Source organism: Anser cygnoides, chromosome 3 (assembly GCF_040182565.1).
Source record: "Anser cygnoides isolate HZ-2024a breed goose chromosome 3, Taihu_goose_T2T_genome, whole genome shotgun sequence".
Taxonomy (NCBI): domain Eukaryota; kingdom Metazoa; phylum Chordata; class Aves; order Anseriformes; family Anatidae; genus Anser; species Anser cygnoides.
The window spans coordinates 2,362,783-2,385,094 of NC_089875.1; the positions used below are offsets into that span (position 1 = coordinate 2,362,783).

At 50.9% G+C, this 22,312-nt stretch overlaps 1 protein-coding gene and 1 long non-coding RNA gene across 6 annotated transcripts in view; both read left to right on the forward strand.

Annotated features, from left to right (window-relative positions):
* APLF (aprataxin and PNKP like factor) overlaps positions 1–7,384 on the forward strand; it is a 44,441-nt gene extending 37,057 nt beyond the window's left edge. For 3 of the 4 annotated variants that reach the window (XM_066993393.1, XM_066993394.1, XM_066993396.1), the window contains 3 exons: positions 3,771–3,917; positions 4,774–7,059; positions 7,154–7,384. The gene's annotated coding sequence lies outside the window, so the exon portion shown is untranslated. The remainder of the gene's footprint in view (positions 1–3,770; positions 3,918–4,773; positions 7,060–7,153) is intronic. The other variant, XM_066993395.1, reaches the window with a different exon arrangement.
* A 6,325-nt stretch (positions 7,385–13,709) lies between these two features.
* LOC136790316 (uncharacterized) lies at positions 13,710–20,073 on the forward strand. Of its 2 annotated transcripts, XR_010829973.1 has the most exons (3): positions 14,131–14,916; positions 15,011–15,568; positions 19,486–20,073. It is a non-coding gene; the product is annotated as an uncharacterized lncRNA (long non-coding RNA). The 2 variants fall into 2 exon arrangements; XR_010829972.1 differs by lacking the exon at positions 19,486–20,073 and having other exon boundaries at positions 13,710–14,916; positions 15,011–15,241.
* Positions 20,074–22,312: the final 2,239 nt, after the last annotated feature.

Consider the following 22,312-nt stretch of genomic DNA (forward strand, 5'->3'; position numbering starts at 1 on the left):
TGGAGCAGGGTCAGAGAGTGACCGAGAAGGAGCGGCGGAGCCAAAGTGCTCCAGACTGACCGCAGCCCCCATTGCCCCGTTCCCCTGCGCCGCTGGGGGGGAGGAGGTGGGAGGGGGCGGATGGGGGGGAAAAATCTTTCTCCCTCCCTACTCTGAGTCTGTTTTGCCCATCACGAGAACTGTTGAGTGATCTCCCCGTCCTCATCTGAGCCCTTGAGCCCTCTGCATCGTATTTTCTCCCCCTTTCCCCTTGAGGAGGGGGAGCGAGAGAGCGGCCGTGGTGGAACTCGGCTGCCCACCCGAGTCAAACCAGCACACCATAACACCTCAGCTAAATTCCCTTTGGTGCATCTGAAGCCCTTTCTTCCTTGTGCTAAATATATGGCCTGGGGAGAAGTTTGTTCACTTCTTCTTTGCAGCATCCTTCTGCGCATCTTGGTTCTGCCTTCTCTTGACATTAAAGAGTTTGTCCCTTAAGCCAACGGTTAACGTTTCCTTAGAGAGCATGTTTTCTAAAAGTCTGATCCCAAGAAGGATCCTTCTTGGCATCAGACTGACTGGGTTCTTTGGCTGCTTTCTGCTTGGTGGGTGTGTTCCTTGGAATATAATCCTCAGCAATAGACACAGTTTGAGTGGAAAATGTAAGAGTAGACCCCCCGCTCCGGCTGGAGCAGTTTTCCGTCAGCCGTTCCCTCTCTCCTTCTTCAAGCTGCTGATGGGAGCACGAGGTGGGAGGGTGTCGAAGGCTTTCTGAAGGCGATGCATGGGTGTCTTCCCTGAGCAAGGTGTTCCGCTGGCGGAGAAGGAAATGGCTTTGTTGTTTGTTTCTCACCATCTGCACTTTGTTGCAGTTTTGGTTGGGGTTGCCTAACTCCACGTAACCTATTGGATTCTTTCCTTGAGTATTTTTGCAGGAACGGAAATGTAACTCCTTAGTTCAAAGAGTGAGATAATTCTCCTGTCATTCGCTTAATTTTCAATGTCATGTAACTTTTCCTACAATTTGCTCTCACTGGAGGGCCCCAGCCATGAGCGCTCTCCTCTTAAGGCACCTCCAGCGTTAAGGAGAAGGGGAAAGACTTTGGGAGTGCCTTTTGTGTCTTCCCAGTGGGATGCTGATGCTCTAAACTTTTCTTTCACGGAGCGCGACCTGAATCTCCAAAAGCAAACACCACCAACAAAACAAAAACGAAACGAGCCCCACAGCTCTTAGTTTTCTTTATCGTCTATTTAAGCTATTGGAGAAGCAACTTTGTCAGTATGATGCTTGCATGGTCTTCTAACATTTGGGTTACCGTCCAGACTGACAGGAGGAAGACGCAGCCTTTCTAGATCCGGTTTGTATCGCTAAGAACCCCTGGTTTTGAAGATGACATCTAGCGGGAAGTTGCATAGTGGGGTCTTGTTCGACGTCTTCATCGACGACTTTGATGAGGGAATAGTGTCTGCCCTCCAGAGGTACGCTGGTGGTACAAAGCTGGGAGGAGTGGCCGGCACGCCAGAAGGCTGTGCTGCCTTTCAGTGAGACCTGGGCAGGCTGGAGAGCTGGGCAGGAAGAAACCAGCTGAGGTTTAACAAAAGCAATTGCACCTGGGAAGGGGAAGTGCATCTATTAGTCCAGGCTGGGGGATGAGCTGCTGGAGAGGAGCTGTGCGGAGAAGGACCTGGGGGTCCTGGTGGCCGACAGGTTTGCCATGATCCAGCAGTGTGCCCTGGTGGCCAAGAAGGCCAATGGGATCCAGGGGTGCATTAAAAGCAGCGTCGCCAGCAGGTCAAGGGAGGTGATCCTCCCCCTCTACTCTGCCCTGGTCAGGCCTCCCATGGAGTACTGTGTCCAGTTCTGGGCTCCCCAGTGTGAGAAACACAGTTGCAAGTTCTGAGATGTTTCTCACAATCTGGGGGCTTGTGCAGGATCTTGCCGCCTACCAGAGAGTTCTTGCCACCACAGAGAGGAAGGTGCACCCTGCTGATTTCAGCGGTTCCGTTGGGAACCGTGGGTTGTCTCGGGATGGCCGACAAAGGACCGAGACTGTTAATCTGAAGACAGGCTCTGTGAAGCACTGGGGAGAAGGGAGGCCACCGCAGACGTACCACAGACACATGTCAGACGCAGGACAGGCACAGGGCTAACAGCTGGAGGGAAAAATCAGCATTTCCAATTAATCCAGAACATCTCTCGAGTTCTATCTCGAAAGAATTGTTGGATTTGCACCCAGATGCCTAGAAAGACTGAAAGGGCCTTGTCCCTGATTGCTATTCTAGCAGCAACTGTGTCTGGATTGTCAAGATTACTAACAAGGACTGATCATACTCTGTCCTGGGAAGGAACAGATTTTGAAGTTGAGCTCCCTACACGTAATCCTGGCTACAATATAGTGTGTTATCAAAGGTGCCTTTTAAGCAACACTGATAGAAACCCAGGGGGCAAGAGGACTGACCCTGGGTGTGGAAATAGTATCCATGAAGTAAGGAATAATCCATACTGTATCGAATATGGTAGCTACGGGAATGCTAATATACATAATGCAGACCAGATACACCATGAGAATCCTGGAACCAGGTGGCCTGTCCCAAATGGCAAGGGGTGGTACTGGCTCTGTGGCCATAAAGCCAGGGAGGTGTTGCCCCTAGGACGGAAGGGAGCTTGCACCCTGAGGGCAGTAATTCCAAACGTAGCTAAGATTGAAGACTCTAAAAGCCAAAGCCCCCTTGAGACCCCACGCGGAATTAAGCGGACGCCAGATAATCCTCTAGTAAAAAGAAAGGAGGCATTTCGCAGTTTTGCAGGGTGGTTTTTACCTCGGTTAGGGGTGGGCGAATTAGAAAAAGCTATTGTAAATGTCCCAGTTATAACTGAAGAACTAGAAAATAACACTCTGGATGCAGTCCGGGCACTACAAAAAGAGGCAAGGAGTTTGCAAAAATAGTACTCCACAGTCGAATGCTATTAGATTTATTGCTAACCTCACAAGGAGGAGCATGCACTGTAATTAATGCTAGTTGCTGTATGTATGTAGATCAAATGGGAGAAATTTGACCGGTCTCAAAAACATTTGGGAAAAACAATAACACACTCAGAAAAACAAGATCCTGCATAGAGTGGCTCAAGATGACGCTTCCTGGGGATTTAGAAACGTTTGGGAGAAATTAACTTCGCGGTTACCTGAACGGAATTGGCTCAAACGACTACTTGTTGGTATTATAACAATAATGGCATTGTGTATCCGTCATCCCCCATGACATCGGAAGAAGAATATTGCGCCTTAATGTTGGAAAAACTCAAGAGTGGGGTATGTGAAGAGGTGCAAAAAGAACAATAGGAGTAAGAAAAGAAGAGGGGTGGAATTGTGAGAAACCAAGTAGTGTTTTTGCGACAGAAGGTGTTTTTGCAGTGGAAAATTGCACTAAGGTTGCGAATTCAAAAGCGATTGTGCGGCATAGCAGTGGGGAGTATGTTGAGCAGATAAAGGAAAGGTCCGCCTGTCCCAAAAGAAGGAGGATAGCTAAGAAAAACAGGATGAACAGTACAACATCAGGAAAAACCCAAATGACAGGCCCTCTAGTCACGAGAGAAGAAGGACAAATAAACAAAAAGGAAAAGGAGAAATGAACAGTCGGTCAAGTAAAATTGTGTATCTGTGGTACAGAAGTGCGTCGAGTAGGTTGTGAACCTGTAGTACTCAGCCAGTGAGGAAACAGGAGAAATCAGGTGTCGGGTAACAGGGAATATAAAGTTATAATAAACTTTTATTGTGTGCTTCCGCTTGCAGGACACCCGCCATTGCACTTGAGAATCACATAGCTTCACAGAAACTCATGTCTGCAGAAAATTATTGAGCTTTTTCATGCACCAGTGAAAAGGAGATGCAGTTCCGCAAGAAGCTGAAGCAAAAGCTCTGTGTCACTGGGGAGTTCTGGTGAGGAAGAAGGAGATTTGCGTTCTCACAGTGGATGGTTTGAACCGAGTTTAGTCCTGTGGGCTGTGTCAGCAGAACCGTCTTTGTTGTGTAGCCTTTGAGGAGTTTGAGGACTCCATTTCGTGTCTCTGGGCAGCACGGGGAAGCGGGCAGTGTACTGTGTGTCAGCGGGGATTCATTAGAGGAGGGACTTATTGACGGGCAATGTCAGTGTGCCCTGCACAATGCCGCTGCCGCCTTGCTGGAGCAGTTTGCGTGCTCCTGTGGTCAAAATGTGCCTCTCGGTGGGCCGGGGGGCAAGGCGAGGCAGAGCTGGAGGCGGTGTCAGGGAGGCCTCGTCGCCCCTGCGAGGCGCTGCGCCAGGCCTCAGCCCTGGGAGGCCGGCCATTGGGTGCCACAGCTCCATGCTGCCTAGCAACAAGCGCCAGCGGGCTCGCTATTGGCTGCGCCCAGAGGCGCCAAGGCAGGCGGCCAATGGGGCGGCGCCTGGCTGTGAGGGAGCGGAGGTGTCACAGCGCGGGGTGGGTGACGTGGTGCTGGGTGTGCTGGGGCTGCGGCACTCCGGCGATGGCGGCGCGCAGGCGAGGCGGGCTGCTTGTGGCCCCTGAGGAGAGCTTCTGCGTGCAGCTTTCGGTGTTTTCGTCACTGCGACCCCGGAGGAGTGCGTCACCGTGCAGCTTGTGGGGTTTTCTTCACCGTGGCCCTGAGGAGTTCTTCATCGTGCAGCTTTCGGGGTTCTCTTCACCACTTTTCCCCTGAGGAGAGCTTCGTTGTCCAGCTTTTGGTGTTGTTTTAACCTTGTTGCCCCTGAGAAGTGCTTCATCTTCCAACTTTGGGTGTTTTTTTCTTGTTCCAGGCCCTGAGGATTGCTTCATCGTGCAGCTTCTGTTGTTTTCTTCACTGCGGCCCCTGAGGAGTTCTTCGTCGCGCAGCTTTTGGTGTTTCTTCACTGTGGTTCCTGAGGAGTGGTTTATTGAGCAGCTTTTAGTGTCTCCTTCACGTTGCGGTACTTGAGGAGATCTGCATCGTCCAGCTTTTGGCGTTCCCCATGCCACATTTCCCCTGAGGAGTTCTTCATCTTGCAATCTTTGGTGTTTACTTCTCTGCGGCCCTGAGGAGTTCTTCGTCGTCCAGCTTTTGGGGTTTTCTTCACCACATTTCCCCTGAGGAGTTCTTCATCTTGCAACCTTTGGTGTTTACTTCTCTGCGGCCCTGAGGAATTCTTCGTCGTCCAGCTTTTGGGGTTCTCTTCGCCACATTTTCCCTGAGGAGAGCAATATCGTCTTTTTTGTTTTCTTCACCTTGTGGCCCCTGAGGAGTTCTTCATCGCGCAGCTTTTGGGGTTTCTTCAGTGCAGCCTCTGAGGAGTGCTTTCTTGAGCAGCATTTGGTGTGTTCTTCCCTGCGACTTGAGGAGTGCTTCTACGTCCACCTTTTGAGGTTCTCCACACCACGTTTCCCCTGAGGAGAGAGCTTCATCGTCCTACTTCAGGAGTTTTCTTCGCAGTGGCCCTTGAGGAGTAATTCTTCGTGGAGCATTTCATATTTCCTTCACGTTGTGGCCTCTGAGGAGTGCTTCTCTGTGCAGCGTTTGGTGTTTTCTTCAGTGTGCGACCACGAAGGAGTGCATCATCATGCAGGCTTTGGTGTTTTCTTCACAGCGGCCCTAAGGAGTTCGTCAAAGTGCAGGTTTTGGGGTTCTCGTCACCATGTTTTCCTGCAGGAGAGCTTCATCGTGCAACTTCTGGTACTGTTTTCATCTTGTTGCCCCTGAGAAGTGCTTCATCTTCCAACAATTGTTTTTTTTTTTCTCATTCCAGGCCCTGAGGATTGCTTCGTCGTGCAGCTTCTGGTGTTTTCTTCCGTGTGGCCCCTGAGGAGTTCTGCATCGTTCTGCTTTTGGGGTGCTCTTCACCACGTTTCCCATGAGGAGAGCTTCTTCGTTCAGCTTTTGGTGTTTCTGCACTGCAGCCTCGGAGGAGTGATTTGTTGAGCAGCTTTGGTTATTTTCTTCACTGCGCCTTGAGGAGTGCTTCTGCATCCAGCTTTTGGTATTTCTTCGCTGCAGTTCCTGAGGAGCGGTTTCTTGAGCAGCTCGTAGTGTCTCCTTCACGTTGCGATACTTGAGGAGATCTGCATCGTCCAGCTTTTGGCGTTCCCCATGCCACATTTCCCCTGAGGAGTTCTTCATCTTGCAATCTTTGGTGTTTACTTCTCTACGGCCCTGAGGAATTCTTCGTCGTCCAGCTTTTGGGGTTCTCTTCGCCACATTTCCCCTGAGGAGTTCTTCATCTTGAAATCTTTGGTGTTTACTTCTCTGCGGCCCTGAGGAATTCTTCGTCGTCCAGCTTTTGGTGTTCTCTTCGCCACATTTTCCCTGAGGAGAGCAATATCGTCTATCTTTTTTGTTTTCTTCACCTTGTGGCCCCTGAGGAGTTCTTCATCGCGCAGCTTTTGGGGTTTCTTCAGTGCAGCCTCTGAGGAGTGCTTTCTTGAGCAGCACTTGGTGTGTTCTTTCCCGCGACTTGAGGAGTGCTTCTACGTCCACGTTTGGAGGTTCTCTTCACCACGTTTCCCCTGAGGAGAGCTTCATCGTCCGGGTTTTGGAGTTTTCTTCGCAGTGGCCCTTGAGGAGTAATTCTTCGTGGAGCTTTTTGTGTTTTCTTCACCTTGTGGCCCCGAGGATTGCTTCTACATGTAGCTTGTGGTGTTTTCTTCACTACGCCCCTGAGGAGTTGTTCATCGTGAAGCTCTTTGTGTTTTCTTCACTACGGCCCTGAGGAGTTCTTCATCGTGCAGCTTCTGGTGTTTTCTACACTGCGGCCCTGAGGAATTCTGCATCGTCCAACCTTTGGGGTTCTCCTCACCGTGTTTTCCCTGAGGAGAACTTCTTCGTACAACTATTGGTATTGTTTTCACCTTGTTGCCCATGAGAAGTGCTTCATCATCCAACCTTTGGTGTTTCTTTTCTCGTTCCAGGTCCCGAGGAGTTCTTCATCGTGCAGGTTTTGGGGTTCTCTTCACTGCGGCCCCTGAGGAGTTCTGCATCGTGCAGGTTTTGCGGTTCTCCAGAGCACGTTGCCCCTGAGGAGAGCTTCATGGTGCAGCTTTCGGTGTTTTCATCTCTCTGCGACCCTGGAGGAGTACGTCATCGTGCAGCTTTCGGTGTTGTTTTCACCTTGTTTCCCCTGAGAAGTTCTTCATCTTCCAACATTTGGTGTTTTTCTCTCGTTGCAGGCCCAGAGGAGCTTTTCACCGTGCAGCTCTTCCTGTTTTCTTCACTGCGGCCCTTGAGGCCTTCTTCCTCGTGCAGCTTTTGGTGTTTTCTTCACCGAGGCCCTTTTTGGCATCTCCGATGTCTGCAGCCAGAGCGACGGATCAGCTGCATGAAGTGTGAAGAAGCACATTCGTCTGTTTGTTTTCAGTTTGCCAAGCGCTCATGTCAAATAGAGCTCTTTCTTTGTTGTACTAGGAGGTGCCAAGTGACGTTTTTTCTTCTCCTCCTTTTCAGTCCTGCTGCTCCTTCAAACCGTTGAGGAGTTATCTGGCCTTTTGCAGTGGGTTTCCGTGGCAACGTTTAGGTAGCGGGGGGGCCATCGGGGTGGGTTCTGTGAGAAGAATCCAGAAGCTGCCCCATGTTAGGGAAGGGCCTTGCCGCTGGCCAGGGCTGGGCCAATAAGCGATATTGTTTGCGCCTCTGTGAGAGCAGATTGAAGAAAGGCAAAACAAAAAACCTGCTGCGGAACAGCAGCTGGGAGAGAGAGAGGAGTGAGAGACAGCCTTGCAGACGCCAAGGTCAGTGAAGAAGGAGGGGGAGAGGTGCTCCAGGCGCCGGAGCAGAAGTCCCCTGCGGCCTGTGGTGAGGCCCGTGGTGAAGCAGGCTGTCCCCCTGCTGCCCGTGGCGTACCACGGTGGAGCGGGGTTCCACGCTGCAGAGCACGGTGGAGCAGGGTCAGAGAGTGACCGAGAAGGAGCGGCGGAGCCAAAGTGCTCCAGACTGACCGCAGCCCCCATTGCCCCGTTCCCCTGCGCCGCTGGGGGGGAGGAGGTGGGAGGGGGCGGATGGGGGGGAAAAATCTTTCTCCCTCCCTACTCTGAGTCTGTTTTGCCCATCACGAGAACTGTTGAGTGATCTCCCCGTCCTCATCTGAGCCCTTGAGCCCTCTGCATCGTATTTTCTCCCCCTTTCCCTTTGAGGAGGGGGAGCGAGAGAGCGGCCGTGGTGGAACTCGGCTGCCCACCCGAGTCAAACCAGCACACCATAACACCTCAGCTAAATTCCCTTTGGTGCATCCGAAGCCCTTTCTTCCTTGTGCTAAATATATGGCCTGGGGAGAAGTTTGTTCACTTCTTCTTTGCAGCATCCTTCTGCGCATCTTGGTTCTGCCTTCTCTTGACATTAAAGAGTTTGTCCCTTAAGCCAACGGTTAACGTTTCCTTAGAGAGCATGTTTTCTAAAAGTCTGATCCCAAGAAGGATCCTTCTTGGCATCAGACTGACTGGGTTCTTTGGCTGCTTTCTGCTTGGTGGGTGTGTTCCTTGGAATATAATCCTCAGCAATAGACACAGTTTGAGTGGAAAATGTAAGAGTAGACCCCCCGCTCCGGCTGGAGCAGTTTTCCGTCAGCCGTTCCCTCTCTCCTTCTTCAAGCTGCTGATGGGAGCACGAGGTGGGAGGGTGTCGAAGGCTTTCTGAAGGCGATGCATGGGTGTCTTCCCTGAGCAAGGTGTTCCGCTGGCGGAGAAGGAAATGGCTTTGTTGTTTGTTTCTCACCATCTGCACTTTGTTGCAGTTTTGGTTGGGGTTGCCCAACTCCACGTAACCTATTGGATTCTTTCCTTGAGTATTTTTGCAGGAACGGAAATGTAACTCCTTAGTTCAAAGAGTGAGATAATTCTCCTGTCATTCGCTTAATTTTCAATGTCATGTAACTTTTCCTACAATTTGCTCTCACTGGAGGGCCCCAGCCATGAGCGCTCTCCTCTTAAGGCACCTCCAGCGTTAAGGAGAAGGGGAAAGACTTTGGGAGTGCCTTTTGTGTCTTCCCAGTGGGATGCTGATGCTCTAAACTTTTCTTTCACGGAGCGCGACCTGAATCTCCAAAAGCAAACACCACCAACAAAACAAAAACGAAACGAGCCCCACAGCTCTTAGTTTTCTTTATCGTCTATTTAAGCTATTGGAGAAGCAACTTTGTCAGTATGATGCTTGCATGGTCTTCTAACATTTGGGTTACCGTCCAGACTGACAGTAGGAAGACGCAGCCTTTCTAGATCTGGTTTGTATCGCTAAGAACCCCTGGTTTTGAAGATGACATCTAGCGGGAAGTTGCATAGTGGGGTCTTGTTCGACATCTTCATCGACGACTTTGATGAGGGAATAGTGTCTGCCCTCCAGAGGTACGCTGGTGATGCAAAGCTGGGCGGAGTGGCCGGCACGCCAGAAGGCTGTGCTGCCTTTCAGTGAGACCTGGGCAGGCTGGAGAGCTGGGCAGGAAGAAACCAGCTGAGGTTTAACAAAAGCAATTGCACCTGGGAAGGGGAAGTGCATCTATTAGTCCAGGCTGGGGGATGAGCTGCTGGAGAGGAGCTGTGCGGAGAAGGACCTGGGGGTCCTGGTGGCCGACAGGTTTGCCATGATCCAGCAGTGTGCCCTGGTGGCCAAGAAGGCCAATGGGATCCAGGGGTGCGTTAAAAGCAGCGTGGTCAGCAGGTCAAGGGAGGTGATCCTCCCCCTCTCCTCTGCCCTGCTCAGGCCTCCCATGGAGTACTGTGTCCAGTTCTGGGCTCCCCGGTGTGAGAAACACAGTTGCAAGTTCTGAGATGTTTCTCACAATCTGGGGGCTTGTGCAGGATCTTGCCGCCTACCAGAGAGTTCTTGCCACCACAGAGAGGAAGGTGCACCCTGCTGATTTCAGCGGTTCCGTTGGGAACCGTGGGTTGTCTCGGGATGGCCGACAAAGGACCGAGACTGTTAATCTGAAGACAGGCTCTGTGAAGCACTGGGGAGAAGGGAGGCCACCGCAGACGTACCACAGACACATGTCAGACGCAGGACAGGCACAGGGCTAACAGCTGGAGGGAAAAATCAGCATTTCCAATTAATCCAGAACATCTCTCGAGTTCTATCTCGAAAGAATTGTTGGATTTGCACCCAGATGCCTAGAAAGACTGAAAGGGCCTTGTCCCTGATTGCTATTCTAGCAGCAACTGTGTCTGGATTGTCAAGATTACTAACAAGGGCTGATCATACTCTGTCCTGGGAAGGAACAGATTTTGAAGTTGAGCTCCCTACACGTAATCCTGGCTACAATATAGTGTGTTATCAAAGGTGCCTTTTAAGCAACACTGATAGAAACCCAGGGGGCAAGAGGACTGACCCTGGGTGTGGAAATAGTATCCATGAAGTAAGGAATAATCCATACTGTATCGAATATGGTAGCTACAGGAATGCTAATATACATAATGCAGACCAGATACACCATGAGAATCCTGGAACCGGGTGGCCTGTCCCAAATGGCAAGGGGTGGTACTGGCTCTGTGGCCATAAAGCCAGGGAGGTGTTGCCCCTAGGACGGAAGGGAGCTTGCACCCTGAGGGCAGTAATTCCAAACGTAGCTAAGATTGAAGACTCTAAAAGCCAAAGCCCCCTTGAGACCCCACGCGGAATTAAGCGGACGCCAGATAATCCTCTAGTAAAAAGAAAGGAGGCATTTCACAGTTTTGCAGGGTGGTTTTTACCTCGGTTAGGGGTGGGCGAATTAGAAAAAGCTATTGTAAATATCCCAGTTATAACTGAAGAACTAGAAAATAACACTCTGGATGCAGTCCGGGCACTACAAAAAGAGGCAAGGAGTTTGCAAAAATAGTACTCCACAGTCGAATGCTATTAGATTTATTGCTAACCTCACAAGGAGGAGCATGCACTGTAATTAATGCTAGTTGCTGTATGTATGTAGATCAAATGGGAGAAATTTGACCGGTCTCAAAAACATTTGGGAAAAACAATAACACACTCAGAAAAACAAGATCCTGCATAGAGTGGCTCAAGATGACGCTTCCTGGGGATTTAGAAACGTTTGGGAGAAATTAACTTCGCGGTTACCTGAACGGAATTGGCTCAAACGACTACTTGTTGGTATTATAACAATAATGGCATTGTGTATCCGTCATCCCCCATGACATCGGAAGAAGAATATTGCGCCTTAATGTTGGAAAAACTCAAGAGTGGGGTATGTGAAGAGGTGCAAAAAGAACAATAGGAGTAAGAAAAGAAGAGGGGTGGAATTGTGAGAAACCAAGTAGTGTTTTTGCGACAGAAGGTGTTTTTGCAGTGGAAAATTGCACTAAGGTTGCGAATTCAAAAGCGATTGTGCGGCATAGCAGTGGGGAGTATGTTGAGCAGATAAAGGAAAGGTCCGCCTGTCCCAAAAGAAGGAGGATAGCTAAGAAAAACAGGATGAACAGTACAACATCAGGAAAAACCCAAATGACAGGCCCTCTAGTCACGAGAGAAGAAGGACAAATAAACAAAAAGGAAAAGGAGAAATGAACAGTCGGTCAAGTAAAATTGTGTATCTGTGGTACAGAAGTGCGTCGAGTAGGTTGTGAACCTGTAGTACTCAGCCAGTGAGGAAACAGGAGAAATCAGGTGTCGGGTAACAGGGAATATAAAGTTATAATAAACTTTTATTGTGTGCTTCCGCTTGCAGGACACCCGCCATTGCACTTGAGAATCACATAGCTTCACAGAAACTCATGTCTGCAGAAAATTATTGAGCTTTTTCATGCACCAGTGAAAAGGAGATGCAGTTCCGCAAGAAGCTGAAGCAAAAGCTCTGTGTCACTGGGGAGTTCTGGTGAGGAAGAAGGAGATTTGCGTTCTCACAGTGGATGGTTTGAACCGAGTTTAGTCCTGTGGGCTGTGTCAGCAGAACCGTCTTTGTTGTGTAGCCTTTGAGGAGTTTGAGGACTCCATTTCGTGTCTCTGGGCAGCACGGGGAAGCGGGCAGTGTACTGTGTGTCAGCGGGGATTCATTAGAGGAGGGACTTATTGACGGGCAATGTCAGTGTGCCCTGCACAATGCCGCTGCCGCCTTGCTGGAGCAGTTTGCGTGCTCCTGTGGTCAAAATGTGCCTCTCGGTGGGCCGGGGGGCAAGGCGAGGCAGAGCTGGAGGCGGTGTCAGGGAGGCCTCGTCGCCCCTGCGAGGCGCTGCGCCAGGCCTCAGCCCTGGGAGGCCGGCCATTGGGTGCCACAGCTCCATGCTGCCTAGCAACAAGCGCCAGCGGGCTCGCTATTGGCTGCGCCCAGAGGCGCCAAGGCAGGCGGCCAATGGGGCGGCGCCTGGCTGTGAGGGAGCGGAGGTGTCACAGCGCGGGGTGGGTGACGTGGTGCTGGGTGTGCTGGGGCTGCGGCACTCCGGCGATGGCGGCGCGCAGGCGAGGCGGGCTGCTTGTGGCCCCTGAGGAGAGCTTCTGCGTGCAGCTTTCGGTGTTTTCGTCACTGCGACCCCGGAGGAGTGCGTCACCGTGCAGCTTGTGGGGTTTTCTTCACCGTGGCCCTGAGGAGTTCTTCATCGTGCAGCTTTCGGGGTTCTCTTCACCACTTTTCCCCTGAGGAGAGCTTCGTTGTCCAGCTTTTGGTGTTGTTTTAACCTTGTTGCCCCTGAGAAGTGCTTCATCTTCCAACTTTGGGTGTTTTTTTCTTGTTCCAGGCCCTGAGGATTGCTTCATCGTGCAGCTTCTGTTGTTTTCTTCACTGCGGCCCCTGAGGAGTTCTTCGTCGCGCAGCTTTTGGTGTTTCTTCACTGTGGTTCCTGAGGAGTGGTTTATTGAGCAGCTTTTAGTGTCTCCTTCACGTTGCGGTACTTGAGGAGATCTGCATCGTCCAGCTTTTGGCGTTCCCCATGCCACATTTCCCCTGAGGAGTTCTTCATCTTGCAATCTTTGGTGTTTACTTCTCTGCGGCCCTGAGGAGTTCTTCGTCGTCCAGCTTTTGGGGTTTTCTTCACCACATTTCCCCTGAGGAGTTCTTCATCTTGCAACCTTTGGTGTTTACTTCTCTGCGGCCCTGAGGAATTCTTCGTCGTCCAGCTTTTGGGGTTCTCTTCGCCACATTTTCCCTGAGGAGAGCAATATCGTCTTTTTTGTTTTCTTCACCTTGTGGCCCCTGAGGAGTTCTTCATCGCGCAGCTTTTGGAGTTTCTTCAGTGCAGCCTCTGAGGAGTGCTTTCTTGAGCAGCATTTGGTGTGTTCTTCCCTGCGACTTGAGGAGTGCTTCTACGTCCACCTTTTGAGGTTCTCCACACCACGTTTCCCCTGAGGAGAGAGCTTCATCGTCCTACTTCAGGAGTTTTCTTCGCAGTGGCCCTTGAGGAGTAATTCTTCGTGGAGCATTTCATATTTCCTTCACGTTGTGGCCTCTGAGGAGTGCTTCTCTGTGCAGCGTTTGGTGTTTTCTTCAGTGTGCGACCACGAAGGAGTGCATCATCATGCAGGCTTTGGTGTTTTCTTCACAGCGGCCCTAAGGAGTTCGTCAAAGTGCAGGTTTTGGGGTTCTCGTCACCATGTTTTCCTGCAGGAGAGCTTCATCGTGCAACTTCTGGTACTGTTTTCATCTTGTTGCCCCTGAGAAGTGCTTCATCTTCCAACAATTGTTTTTTTTTTCTCATTCCAGGCCCTGAGGATTGCTTCGTCGTGCAGCTTCTGGTGTTTTCTTCCGTGTGGCCCCTGAGGAGTTCTGCATCGTTCTGCTTTTGGGGTGCTCTTCACCACGTTTCCCATGAGGAGAGCTTCTTCGTTCAGCTTTTGGTGTTTCTGCACTGCAGCCTCGGAGGAGTGATTTGTTGAGCAGCTTTGGTTATTTTCTTCACTGCGCCTTGAGGAGTGCTTCTGCATCCAGCTTTTGGTATTTCTTCGCTGCAGTTCCTGAGGAGCGGTTTCTTGAGCAGCTCGTAGTGTCTCCTTCACGTTGCGATACTTGAGGAGATCTGCATCGTCCAGCTTTTGGCGTTCCCCATGCCACATTTCCCCTGAGGAGTTCTTCATCTTGCAATCTTTGGTGTTTACTTCTCTACGGCCCTGAGGAATTCTTCGTCGTCCAGCTTTTGGGGTTCTCTTCGCCACATTTCCCCTGAGGAGTTCTTCATCTTGAAATCTTTGGTGTTTACTTCTCTGCGGCCCTGAGGAATTCTTCGTCGTCCAGCTTTTGGTGTTCTCTTCGCCACATTTTCCCTGAGGAGAGCAATATCGTCTATCTTTTTTGTTTTCTTCACCTTGTGGCCCCTGAGGAGTTCTTCATCGCGCAGCTTTTGGGGTTTCTTCAGTGCAGCCTCTGAGGAGTGCTTTCTTGAGCAGCACTTGGTGTGTTCTTTCCCGCGACTTGAGGAGTGCTTCTACGTCCACGTTTGGAGGTTCTCTTCACCACGTTTCCCCTGAGGAGAGCTTCATCGTCCGGGTTTTGGAGTTTTCTTCGCAGTGGCCCTTGAGGAGTAATTCTTCGTGGAGCTTTTTGTGTTTTCTTCACCTTGTGGCCCCGAGGATTGCTTCTACATGTAGCTTGTGGTGTTTTCTTCACTACGCCCCTGAGGAGTTGTTCATCGTGAAGCTCTTTGTGTTTTCTTCACTACGGCCCTGAGGAGTTCTTCATCGTGCAGCTTCTGGTGTTTTCTACACTGCGGCCCTGAGGAATTCTGCATCGTCCAACCTTTGGGGTTCTCCTCACCGTGTTTTCCCTGAGGAGAACTTCTTCGTACAACTATTGGTATTGTTTTCACCTTGTTGCCCATGAGAAGTGCTTCATCATCCAACCTTTGGTGTTTCTTTTCTCGTTCCAGGTCCCGAGGAGTTCTTCATCGTGCAGGTTTTGGGGTTCTCTTCACTGCGGCCCCTGAGGAGTTCTGCATCGTGCAGGTTTTGCGGTTCTCCAGAGCACGTTGCCCCTGAGGAGAGCTTCATGGTGCAGCTTTCGGTGTTTTCATCTCTCTGCGACCCTGGAGGAGTACGTCATCGTGCAGCTTTCGGTGTTGTTTTCACCTTGTTTCCCCTGAGAAGTTCTTCATCTTCCAACATTTGGTGTTTTTCTCTCGTTGCAGGCCCAGAGGAGCTTTTCACCGTGCAGCTCTTCCTGTTTTCTTCACTGCGGCCCTTGAGGCCTTCTTCCTCGTGCAGCTTTTGGTGTTTTCTTCACCGAGGCCCTTTTTGGCATCTCCGATGTCTGCAGCCAGAGCGACGGATCAGCTGCATGAAGTGTGAAGAAGCACATTCGTCTGTTTGTTTTCAGTTTGCCAAGCGCTCATGTCAAATAGAGCTCTTTCTTTGTTGTACTAGGAGGTGCCAAGTGACGTTTTTTCTTCTCCTCCTTTTCAGTCCTGCTGCTCCTTCAAACCGTTGAGGAGTTATCTGGCCTTTTGCAGTGGGTTTCCGTGGCAACGTTTAGGTAGCGGGGGGGCCATCGGGGTGGGTTCTGTGAGAAGAATCCAGAAGCTGCCCCATGTTAGGGAAGGGCCTTGCCGCTGGCCAGGGCTGGGCCAATAAGCGATATTGTTTGCGCCTCTGTGAGAGCAGATTGAAGAAAGGCAAAACAAAAAACCTGCTGCGGAACAGCAGCTGGGAGAGAGAGAGGAGTGAGAGACAGCCTTGCAGACGCCAAGGTCAGTGAAGAAGGAGGGGGAGAGGTGCTCCAGGCGCCGGAGCAGAAGTCCCCTGCGGCCTGTGGTGAGGCCCGTGGTGAAGCAGGCTGTCCCCCTGCTGCCCGTGGCGTACCACGGTGGAGCGGGGTTCCACGCTGCAGAGCACGGTGGAGCAGGGTCAGAGAGTGACCGAGAAGGAGCGGCGGAGCCAAAGTGCTCCAGACTGACCGCAGCCCCCATTGCCCCGTTCCCCTGCGCCGCTGGGGGGGAGGAGGTGGGAGGGGGCGGATGGGGGGGAAAAATCTTTCTCCCTCCCTACTCTGAGTCTGTTTTGCCCATCACGAGAACTGTTGAGTGATCTCCCCGTCCTCATCTGAGCCCTTGAGCCCTCTGCATCGTATTTTCTCCCCCTTTCCCTTTGAGGAGGGGGAGCGAGAGAGCGGCCGTGGTGGAACTCGGCTGCCCACCCGAGTCAAACCAGCACACCATAACACCTCAGCTAAATTCCCTTTGGTGCATCCGAAGCCCTTTCTTCCTTGTGCTAAATATATGGCCTGGGGAGAAGTTTGTTCACTTCTTCTTTGCAGCATCCTTCTGCGCATCTTGGTTCTGCCTTCTCTTGACATTAAAGAGTTTGTCCCTTAAGCCAACGGTTAACGTTTCCTTAGAGAGCATGTTTTCTAAAAGTCTGATCCCAAGAAGGATCCTTCTTGGCATCAGACTGACTGGGTTCTTTGGCTGCTTTCTGCTTGGTGGGTGTGTTCCTTGGAATATAATCCTCAGCAATAGACACAGTTTGAGTGGAAAATGTAAGAGTAGACCCCCCGCTCCGGCTGGAGCAGTTTTCCGTCAGCCGTTCCCTCTCTCCTTCTTCAAGCTGCTGATGGGAGCACGAGGTGGGAGGGTGTCGAAGGCTTTCGGAAGGCGATGCATGGGTGTCTTCCCTGAGCAAGGTGTTCCGCTGGCGGAGAAGGAAATGGCTTTGTTGTTTGTTTCTCACCATCTGCACTTTGTTGCAGTTTTGGTTGGGGTTGCCCAACTCCACGTAACCTATTGGATTCTTTCCTTGAGTATTTTTGCAGGAACGGAAATGTAACTCCTTAGTTCAAAGAGTGAGATAATTCTCCTGTCATTCGCTTAATTTTCAATGTCATGTAACTTTTCCTACAATTTGCTCTCACTGGAGGGCCCCAGCCATGAGCGCTCTCCTCTTAAGGCACCTCCAGCGTTAAGGAGAAGGGGAAAGACTTTGGGAGTGCCTTTTGTGTCTTCCCAGTGGGATGCTGATGCTCTAAACTTTTCTTTCACGGAGCGCGACCTGAATCTCCAAAAGCAAACACCACCAACAAAACAAAAACGAAACGAGCCCCACAGCTCTTAGTTTTCTTTATCGTCTATTTAAGCTATTGGAGAAGCAACTTTGTCAGTATGATGCTTGCATGGTCTTCTAACATTTGGGTTACCGTCCAGACTGACAGTAGGAAGACGCAGCCTTTCTAGATCTGGTTTGTATCGCTAAGAACCCCTGGTTTTGAAGATGACATCTAGCGGGAAGTTGCATAGTGGGGTCTTGTTCGACATCTTCATCGACGACTTTGATGAGGGAATAGTGTCTGCCCTCCAGAGGTACGCTGGTGATGCAAAGCTGGGCGGAGTGGCCGGCACGCCAGAAGGCTGTGCTGCCTTTCAGTGAGACCTGGGCAGGCTGGAGAGCTGGGCAGGAAGAAACCAGCTGAGGTTTAACAAAAGCAATTGCACCTGGGAAGGGGAAGTGCATCTATTAGTCCAGGCTGGGGGATGAGCTGCTGGAGAGGAGCTGTGCGGAGAAGGACCTGGGGGTCCTGGTGGCCGACAGGTTTGCCATGATCCAGCAGTGTGCCCTGGTGGCCAAGAAGGCCAATGGGATCCAGGGGTGCGTTAAAAGCAGCGTGGTCAGCAGGTCAAGGGAGGTGATCCTCCCCCTCTCCTCTGCCCTGCTCAGGCCTCCCATGGAGTACTGTGTCCAGTTCTGGGCTCCCCGGTGTGAGAAACACAGTTGCAAGTTCTGAGATGTTTCTCACAATCTGGGGGCTTGTGCAGGATCTTGCCGCCTACCAGAGAGTTCTTGCCACCACAGAGAGGAAGGTGCACCCTGCTGATTTCAGCGGTTCCGTTGGGAACCGTGGGTTGTCTCGGGATGGCCGACAAAGGACCGAGACTGTTAATCTGAAGACAGGCTCTGTGAAGCACTGGGGAGAAGGGAGGCCACCGCAGACGTACCACAGACACATGTCAGACGCAGGACAGGCACAGGGCTAACAGCTGGAGGGAAAAATCAGCATTTCCAATTAATCCAGAACATCTCTCGAGTTCTATCTCGAAAGAATTGTTGGATTTGCACCCAGATGCCTAGAAAGACTGAAAGGGCCTTGTCCCTGATTGCTATTCTAGCAGCAACTGTGTCTGGATTGTCAAGATTACTAACAAGGGCTGATCATACTCTGTCCTGGGAAGGAACAGATTTTGAAGTTGAGCTCCCTACACGTAATCCTGGCTACAATATAGTGTGTTATCAAAGGTGCCTTTTAAGCAACACTGATAGAAACCCAGGGGGCAAGAGGACTGACCCTGGGTGTGGAAATAGTATCCATGAAGTAAGGAATAATCCATACTGTATCGAATATGGTAGCTACGGGAATGCTAATATACATAATGCAGACCAGATACACCATGAGAATCCTGGAACCGGGTGGCCTGTCCCAAATGGCAAGGGGTGGTACTGGCTCTGTGGCCATAAAGCCAGGGAGGTGTTGCCCCTAGGACGGAAGGGAGCTTGCACCCTGAGGGCAGTAATTCCAAACGTAGCTAAGATTGAAGACTCTAAAAGCCAAAGCCCCCTTGAGACCCCACGCGGAATTAAGCGGACGCCAGATAATCCTCTAGTAAAAAGAAAGGAGGCATTTCACAGTTTTGCAGGGTGGTTTTTACCTCGGTTAGGGGTGGGCGAATTAGAAAAAGCTATTGTAAATATCCCAGTTATAACTGAAGAACTAGAAAATAACACTCTGGATGCAGTCCGGGCACTACAAAAAGAGGCAAGGAGTTTGCAAAAATAGTACTCCACAGTCGAATGCTATTAGATTTATTGCTAACCTCACAAGGAGGAGCATGCACTGTAATTAATGCTAGTTGCTGTATGTATGTAGATCAAATGGGAGAAATTTGACCGGTCTCAAAAACATTTGGGAAAAACAATAACACACTCAGAAAAACAAGATCCTGCATAGAGTGGCTCAAGATGACGCTTCCTGGGGATTTAGAAACGTTTGGGAGAAATTAACTTCGCGGTTACCTGAACGGAATTGGCTCAAACGACTACTTGTTGGTATTATAACAATAATGGCATTGTGTATCCGTCATCCCCCATGACATCGGAAGAAGATCATTGCGCCTTAATGTTGGAAAGACTCAAGAGTGGGGTATGTGAAGAGGTGCAAAAAGAACAATAGGAGTAAGAAAAGAAGAGGGGTGGAATTGTGAGAAACCAAGTAGTGTTTTTGCGACAGAAGGTGTTTTTGCAGTGGAAAATTGCACTAAGGTTGCGAATTCAAAAGCGATTGTGCGGCATAGCAGTGGGGAGTATGTTGAGCAGATAAAGGAAAGGTCCGCCTGTCCCAAAAGAAGGAGGATAGCTAAGAAAAACAGGATGAACAGTACAACATCAGTAAAAACCCAAATGACAGGCCCTCTAGTCACGAGAGAAGAAGGACAAATAAACAAAAAGGAAAAGGAGAAATGAACAGTCGGTCAAGTAAAATTGTGTATCTGTGGTACAGAAGTGCGTCGAGTAGGTTGTGAACCTGTAGTACTCAGCCAGTGAGGAAACAGGAGAAATCAGGTGTCGGGTAACAGGGAATATAAAGTTATAATAAACTTTTATTGTGTGCTTCCGCTTGCAGGACACCCGCCATTGCACTTGAGAATCACATAGCTTCACAGAAACTCATGTCTGCAGAAAATTATTGAGCTTTTTCATGCACCAGTGAAAAGGAGATGCAGTTCCGCAAGAAGCTGAAGCAAAAGCTCTGTGTCACTGGGGAGTTCTGGTGAGGAAGAAGGAGATTTGCGTTCTCACAGTGGATGGTTTGAACCGAGTTTAGTCCTGTGGGCTGTGTCAGCAGAACCGTCTTTGTTGTGTAGCCTTTGAGGAGTTTGAGGACTCCATTTCGTGTCTCTGGGCAGCACGGGGAAGCGGGCAGTGTACTGTGTGTCAGCGGGGATTCATTAGAGGAGGGACTTATTGACGGGCAATGTCAGTGTGCCCTGCACAATGCCGCTGCCGCCTTGCTGGAGCAGTTTGCGTGCTCCTGTGGTCAAAATGTGCCTCTCGGTGGGCCGGGGGGCAAGGCGAGGCAGAGCTGGAGGCGGTGTCAGGGAGGCCTCGTCGCCCCTGCGAGGCGCTGCGCCAGGCCTCAGCCCTGGGAGGCCGGCCATTGGGTGCCACAGCTCCATGCTGCCTAGCAACAAGCGCCAGCGGGCTCGCTATTGGCTGCGCCCAGAGGCGCCAAGGCAGGCGGCCAATGGGGCGGCGCCTGGCTGTGAGGGAGCGGAGGTGTCACAGCGCGGGGTGGGTGACGTGGTGCTGGGTGTGCTGGGGCTGCGGCACTCCGGCGATGGCGGCGCGCAGGCGAGGCGGGCTGCTTGTGGCCCCTGAGGAGAGCTTCTGCGTGCAGCTTTCGGTGTTTTCGTCACTGCGACCCCGGAGGAGTGCGTCACCGTGCAGCTTGTGGGGTTTTCTTCACCGTGGCCCTGAGGAGTTCTTCATCGTGCAGCTTTCGGGGTTCTCTTCACCACTTTTCCCCTGAGGAGAGCTTCGTTGTCCAGCTTTTGGTGTTGTTTTAACCTTGTTGCCCCTGAGAAGTGCTTCATCTTCCAACTTTGGGTGTTTTTTTCTTGTTCCAGGCCCTGAGGATTGCTCCATCGTGCAGCTTCTCTTGTTTTCTTCACTGCGGCCCCTGAGGAGTTCTTCGTCGCGCAGCTTTTGGTGTTTCTTCACTGCAGTTCCTGAGGAGCGGTTTCTTGAGCAGCTTTTAGTGTCTCCTTCACGTTGCGGTACTTGAGGAGATCTGCATCGTCCAGCTTTTGGCGTTCCCCATGCCACATTTCCCCTGAGGAGTTCTTCATCTTGCAATCTTTGGTGTTTACTTCTCTGCGGCCCTGAGGACTTCTTCGTCGTCCAGCTTTCGGGGTTTTCTTCACCACATTTCCCCTGAGGAGTTCTTCATCTTGCAACCTTTGGTGTTTACTTCTCTGCGCCCCTTTGGAATTCTTCGTCGTCCAGCTTTTGGGGTTTTCTTCACCACATTTCCCCTGAGGAGTTCTTCATCTTGCAACCTTTGGTGTTTACTTCTCTGCGGCCCTGAGGAATTCTTCGTCGTCCAGCTTTTGGGGTTCTCTTCGCCACATTTTCCCTGAGGAGAGCAATATCGTCTTTTTTGTTTTCTTCACCTTGTGGCCCCTGAGGAGTTCTTCATCGCGCAGCTTTTGGGGTTTCTTCAGTGCAGCCTCTGAGGAGTGCTTTCTTGAGCAGCATTTGGTGTGTTCTTCCCTGCGACTTGAGGAGTGCTTCTACGTCCACCTTTTGAGGTTCTCCACACCACGTTTCCCCTGAGGAGAGAGCTTCATCGTCCAACTTCAGGAGTTTTCTTCGCAGTGGCCCTTGAGGAGTAATTCTTCATGGAGCTTTTCATATTTCCTTCACGTTGTGGCCTCTGAGGAGTGCTTCTCTGGGCAGCGTTTGGTGTTTTCTTCAGTGTGCGACCACGAAGGAGTGCATCATCATGCAGGCTTTGGTGTTTTCTTCACAGCGGCCCTAAGGAGTTCGTCAAAGTGCAGGTTTTGGGGTTCTCGTCACCATGTTTTCCTGGAGGAGAGCTTCATCGTGCAACTTCTGGTACTGTTTTCATCTTGTTGCCCCTGAGAAGTGCTTCATCTTCCAACAATTGTTTTTTTTTTCTCATTCCAGGCCCTGAGGATTGCTTCGTCGTGCAGCTTCTGGTGTTTTCTTCCGTGTGGCCCCTGAGGAGTTCTGCATCGTTCTGCTTTTGGGGTTCTCTTCACCACGTTTCCCATGAGGAGAGCTTCTTCGTTCAGCTTTTGGTGTTTCTGCACTGCAGCCTCGGAGGAGTGATTTGTTGAGCAGCTTTGGTTATTTTCTTCACTGCGCCTTGAGGAGTGCTTCTGCATCCAGCTTTTGGTATTTCTTCGCTGCAGTTCCTGAGGAGCGGTTTCTTGAGCAGCTCGTAGTGTCTCCTTCACGTTGCGGTACTCGAGGAGATCTGCATCGTCTAGCTTTTGGCGTTCCCCATGCCACATTTCCCCTGAGGAGTTCTTCATCTTGCAACCTTTGGTGTTTACTTCTCTGCGGCCCTGAGGAGTTCTTCGTCGTCCAGCTTTTGGGGTTTTCTTCACCACATTTCCCCTGAGGAGTTCTTCATCTTGCAACCTTTGGTGTTTACTTCTCTGCGGCCCTGAGGAATTCTTCGTCGTCCAGCTTTTGGTGTTCTCTTCACCACATTTTCCCTGAGGAGTTCTTCATCTTGCAACCTTTGGTGTTTACTTCTCTGCGGCCCTGAGGAATTCTTCGTCGTCCAGCTTTTGGGGTTCTCTTCGCCACATTTTCCCTGAGGAGTTCTTCATCTTGCAACCTTTGGTGTTTACTTCTCTGCGGCCCTGAGGAATTCTTCATCGTCCAGCTTTTGGGGTTCTCTTCGCCACATTTTCCCT